Below are 6,000 nucleotides of genomic sequence, written 5' to 3' on the forward strand. Positions count from 1 at the left end.
AGCATTCCTGGGCAACTTCAGAGGCTTCTGGCTGGTCCACACCTGGAGATATGGGGCAGAGAGGCCACACTGGTTCCCTGGCAGGTACCTTGGGGTGAATGTCACTCCGCTGCTGTCCCATTCAATCATGGATTTTTCTCTTCTCTTGTGTGTGTTTCTGAACGCCTCGGGTGCCTGCTTTGAGAGAGGGAAGGAAGGTAGACAGCATGTGTTTCCAGACGCCAGTAGTCTGGGGGCTGAGGGAAGAGTGAGTGGCGATGGGGAGCAGGGCCTTCTCTTATCTCTGTAGAGGCAGAGTGCCCAGGGCCTGGGTTCCATCCAGCTCCGTGTTCTCACGGTCCTTATCTTGGGCACTTCCAGTCAGAGTTGGGGCTGGGTGCGGGGGCTGCGGTTGGGCCTTCAGGAGAGGTAGGACCCCTCCAGATGGGTAGAGCTAATTCTCGTCAGGTCATGCCAGAGCTACATACTGTCACTTCAAAAGTCTTGCTAATTTGATCAAACGTTTTTTGGAGTTACGCCGTTTGAACCATCGTACCGCTGCCTTCTTGGGGTAGTTCTTTCCTAACAGCTTTGTGTCTGTTGTGACGGTAACTCTGCATGCCACGTTGGTGTGTTGGCCTGGTTTGTGGTCGGCTTATAATACGTAGCGTCTTTCTTCATTTTTGTGACTTCTAATTCATCCCTGGTGGTAGAAGCCTAGACTGGACTCAGCTCTGGGAAGCACTGCGGGAGGCCAGGTGCCTGCACGGGGAGGGCTGCGTGGGGTGGGGCTGGGCACTTGCGTAAGAGAGATAGGTATACGGTGAGCGTCGATTGCTTTCCGCTGGAGTCCGGTTCTTGTAGCCAACAGTTGTGGAGTCATCAGATCCCGGGGATTACATCTGGCAGGAAGCCTGGCCTTCAGCTGTGCCCTCAGAGGTGGAGGCTGATGGGGTGGCTCTGTTCCCAGTGCTGTGTGACGTTAGGTGGCCTCCTGACCCTTTGAGCAGGGCTGATGATGGTTCGCTTGCCTCGAGGCAGTGTGGAGTCTGTGGCCTATCCTAAGGAGAGTGTAGTTGTATCTCTGTTTCTCCCCGAGTCCTGATAGTCCTGGGCTGGCTTCAGAGGACCCATAATGCCCTGTGGGAGCTTTGTCCCATCTGCCAGGCAGTGCCCTGGAAAGGTTGGCATCAACAGGAGTAGAAGGTGTGTCTTTTACCCAGCTGTGAGGTGGACCTGCTGCTGGGACATGTTAGGAAAAGCAGCCACTTCTGTCTCTCAGAGTTCTTCCTAGACTACCTGAGGTGCCCAGCATGGTGACATTAACTTTCCATGTACTTTCAGAGAGATTCCAGGGCCACCTGCCTGCTTCCACTTACCAGATATCTTTATAGGGCTGACATAATTTAAGGGAAGCTGCCAAGAATCCACAGGGTCATCAGGAGACTCCTGGGGGCTAGTACCTCTTCTTAGGGGGTTTCTATCCAGGGGTTGAGTCCTGGACTCAAGCTCTATCTGGGGGAATGAAGAAGAAAACCTTCAGCCTCCTTTTTATCATGACCATAACTTGTCATCAAGGGAGCTGCTTTCAATTATTCCCTGTCTGTGCCAGCCTGGGTTCCTCACCAGCCCCAGCTGTGGGTCTGGCTAAGGCCAAGGCCTCTGTTGTCCACAGCATCCCTTCCCCTTCTCACTGTGAGGTGGTCCTGGTTCCTTTCTGGTTACCTCTGTGCTCTGTAGAAACCTCTGTGCCTGTGCCTGAGGTTTGGTGAAGGCAGGTGACTAGGACATTATCGAAAAGGGTTCTAGCTGAGACAAGGAGGCCCAGGACAGGGTCCTGTGAACAGTGAGGTCCTCCAAGGTGGGAGAATTCAGAGCTGAGAGCTCACAGCCTCACTTCCTGTATGTCTTCAAGAACTACTACTGTTCTCTGAGCCACTAGCCCTTGGAGGAGTGAGTGTACTAAGCCCGATGGCCTCGGAGCCCAGGCTTCTACCCGCACCTGACCCCCTCTCTATCTGTCTCTGTCTCTCTTCACCTCCATTATGCAGCAGACCTACATCTTGCTGGCAGGGTCCTAGGGCACCTGTTCTTGGGATACAACATTAGTGATGACCTCTGGTTCATTCTGGGTCCTTGGACAACAGCCCTATCTCCTGTTGCAACCCCTTCCTCAGGGTCACCATGACTTAACTATTTTCTTGATGAAATGAGTCTTTAATCTAAAGGAAAGCAATCCAGTGGGATGCTATGGGAGGTTTGTAACCAAAGAGAAGACCTCCCACCCTTCTTCTCCCTTTCCTGTCATTGTTGTGTGTGGGAGAGGGGACATGCTGATCCTTTAGACAGACAGACAAGGGTTGAACCCTGGTGCTGATGTCAGCCTAGGCCTGGCCCCTGTGGACAGCTCCCTTCTTAGTGGCCAGCGGGTCTGTGCCAGACTGGAAAACACAACCAGTCTATCAGTGAGGACAGACGCCAGACTCCAAGGATGGGAGGTTTAGTAGGCAAGATGCATGGCCTCGTCTGGCATGTATAGTAGGCTGAATCATGAGTGTCCCCCCCCAAAGATGTCCACATCCCCATCTTGCAGACTGTGCAGGTTAACTTCCAAGTTCAAAAGCACGTTACACCTGGGGTTAGATTGAGGATTTTGAGGTGGGAAGATGACCAGAGAACCCTTTGTGGTTGACGCAGTTGCAGGGTGCTTACCAGGAGGGTATAAGGCAGGAGAGTTATCAGATATGAGGATGGAGGTATGATTATGAGAGTGGGAATCTGAGGGTAAGTATTTGGGGACAGAGCACCATTTGGAGGATGCTGTGCTGCTGGCCTTGAATATGAAGGCAGCCATTGGTAACACACCTGCCTGTAGATACCTTCTGGGAAAGTTGGGGTGGTCTGCCCTAGAGCCTGGAGAACCCAACTCTGCCAGTGCCTTGGCTTTCTATGTATGACTTCCAGAACTGTAATAGAATAAACTTGTGTTTTGCGTAGCTGACTGTGGGTGTTTCGCGTAACCCCTGGAAACAGATGTGGAGGTTCATTGGCTCGCTGAAGGGGAAGAAGTAGCAGAAGAAGTAGTAGAGGAATAAGGTGCCTGCTGCAGTGCAGGAACTTCTGAACTGTTTTGAGGTCTGATCCTTTCCCAAGCAGGATGCCACAGAGTGTCTCTAAGGTCCACTGGCCAGAATGCTGCCTGTTCCTTTCCGCATAGCTAGAACCACTCGAGGCTGAAGGTGCTCCCCCACCCAGCTAAAGATAAACCCCCACCCTGAGGACACTCCCTGACCTTCAGTGGATTGTACGTTGGTGGGTCCCCCCAACATAGCCTGCTCAGCAACCTCTGGAGCCGCTACATCTCAGGACCTGGGCTTAGAGCCAATTGGCCAAAATGGGAGAGTAGAGGACAACTGTTGGTGAGCAGAAACCCCCCTTTTCAGGGAGTGGCTGCCAGGCTGCCAGGAGCTGATGGGAGGAATGTCCAGGAATGCTGTCCTTGCTATCCCTGAGATATAGGGGGAGTTCTGCTAGACAGGACTCACAGCCTAGGGGCTTTGCAGAATGGCATCCGTCTATCCCAAGACAGACAGACCACTGCTTGGGACAATGAGATACAGAGTATAAAAGCTAGCTCCTTTCCATTCTGCCTATCAGTCCAGCACCTTCAGCCTCTGGGTGCCGCTCATGCCAGCCTCAGGACGACAGTGGGACTGGAAACATTTTCCTAAAGTCAAGTAGATGGCCGTGTGCCCAGCAGGCTATCAGTACTCCATCAGCTTGTCTGTGGACCAGCGGCTGCCAGACTCTGGTTTTCTGAACACGGCCCAGGCCTCAGCTGTCCAGAGTGAGTCACGTGTCCTCGGTTATCCAGAATGGACCTGACAAGCCCTTAGTCCATTGCAGAGACACAGTGACAGATGTAGATCTAGGAACTGGACCTTATTCCTTATGGAAGTGACCAAACTGCACCTACCACTGAGCAAGTGGGCCTTTAGAAATTTTAAATTCCGCCGGGCGGTGGTGGCGCACGCCTTTAATCCCAGCACTCGGGAGGCAGAGCCAGGCGGATCTCTGTGAGTTCGAGGCCAGCCTGGGCTACCAAGTGAGTTCCAGGAGAGGCGCAAAGCTACACAGAGAAACCCTGTCTCGAAAAACCAAAAAAAAAAAAAAAAGAAATTTTAAATTCCATCTTTCATTTGTGTTAGACCAAAGCGGCCATGTCAGGCTCTCAGCTTATACCTGGGGACTGGGACCTTTCCCTAGAGCACACATGATTGCAAAAGCCTCTGAGCCAGCCTTTGGCCAGGTGCGCAGCCTGGCTTCTGGGCCTGTCCAAGTTCAGGACGAAGTAGTGGAGTTTGCTTATATCCCGAGGGGAGCTGTGGGAGCTACACCCAGGGCCTGTCAACAGATGCTCCCTGTTGCATCTCCAGACTTCATCTGTCATGGAAGCTAACAGGTCTCCTTGTCATCTCTTGGGGTCTGCGATGATGAGTCAGCCATGTTAGCCTGGACTCGTAAGTCCCGCCAGCCCTGGCAACTCCTCTGAAGGCCACTAGCCGGCCAGAGGACCGGGCCACATGCAAACTTCGGAAGAGGAATCCTGTTGTGCCCAGGGAAATGGCACAAGGCTGGAGGCTATGGCCTGAGGACAGTAGGACCTGGTGGCATTTCATTTTTCTCCTCCAACTCAGGAATTGAGGGTGAGGATGTAGAGCCGTGTGTTATTAGATCAAGGTGGTGATTCTGAGCTCCAAATGTCTTACCCACCGGCCTCCTAACATTCCATTGCTTCCTTCTTTGCCTTCAAATATATCCCGTTCTTTCCCTACCAGATTCCCAGGATTCCTCCTCTAGCCTTCCCAGCGCCCCCATTCATTCCTTTCCCTGTCTTTCCATTGTCCTCATCCCTTCTTTTCAAGCCCCCCCAGTATCCCCACCCCTCTTCTCTAGGGCCCCTAGCGGCTTCACCTCATCTTTCCAAGCCCCCCCCCCCCCCAGTATCCCCCCATCCCTGTGGTCAGACTATATCTCAGCAGGTGTTAAGCTCAAGCCAAATTTGTTTCTGAACTTCAATTATTTAGCAACCGTTAATCGTTGAATTATAATGTCACAGCCAGCCCCTCCCCACATTGTGGCCTCTTTGTCCCCAGCCCCTTCGGAAGACTCCATTTCCTCCTCCTACATGTCATTGTCCTGGCCAGCCAGCATTCCTCCTGAGATAAGATGAAAGATACAATTCTGTCTGGTGCCTTATCTCTTGAGTTCTCAGGCAGTCTGTTTGACCTTTGCCCTCTAGCTCTAGTGAAGGGTTTTTTAACGTTTTCTCTCCTGTCCCGCTGGCTGGTCACTGTTCAGGCAATGTGCACCTTGGGGGACTGCTCTGTGCAGGATGCTGCTGGGATGGAGTGGTTCTGTGGCCCGTTGCTCTTCAACTCAGCGTTATTCAGCCTAGAGCAGACTCAGCTGCCTTCCTACTCTGGACTGGACACAGCTCATCTCCGTCCCGCCTGGGCTGTGTCCTGATTCACTCAGGCCTGACCAAAATGTCACCAACTGGCATCATCTAGGCTCTGGGTCACTTTATTCGATCCTCCTGGTGAGTTGTTGCAGTCTGGGCTGCCCTGCGACCTTCACTGGGGTTCCCCATCCCGTGTCAGCACTCACCTGGGGTTCTTTTTTGTTTGTCTGATTGACACAGGGCTTCTCTGTGTAGCCCTAGATACCCTGGAACTCACTCTGAGACCAGGCTGGCCTCGAACTCAGAGATCTGCCTGCCTCCGCCTCCTGAGTGCTGAGATTAAAGGTGTGTGCCACTACTCACAATTTGTCTGAGGTTCTTGACTTTCCTCTTTGGAGCTATCCCCCAGCAGTAGTTCCATGGACCTCCTCCCTGGCCTGCCTGCCTGCCTGCTGCCCTGTGGCTGGGCAGTTTGTGATTCTTCAGTCACTGTGGCTCTACAAGAGCCCCCAACCTTTGTCTATCACGGCCTGTGCCCACTTCCGCTTCCTCCCACA

The sequence above is a fragment of the Peromyscus eremicus genome, chromosome 16_21 (assembly GCF_949786415.1).
Source record: "Peromyscus eremicus chromosome 16_21, PerEre_H2_v1, whole genome shotgun sequence".
NCBI classification, from domain to species: Eukaryota; Metazoa; Chordata; class Mammalia; order Rodentia; family Cricetidae; genus Peromyscus; species Peromyscus eremicus.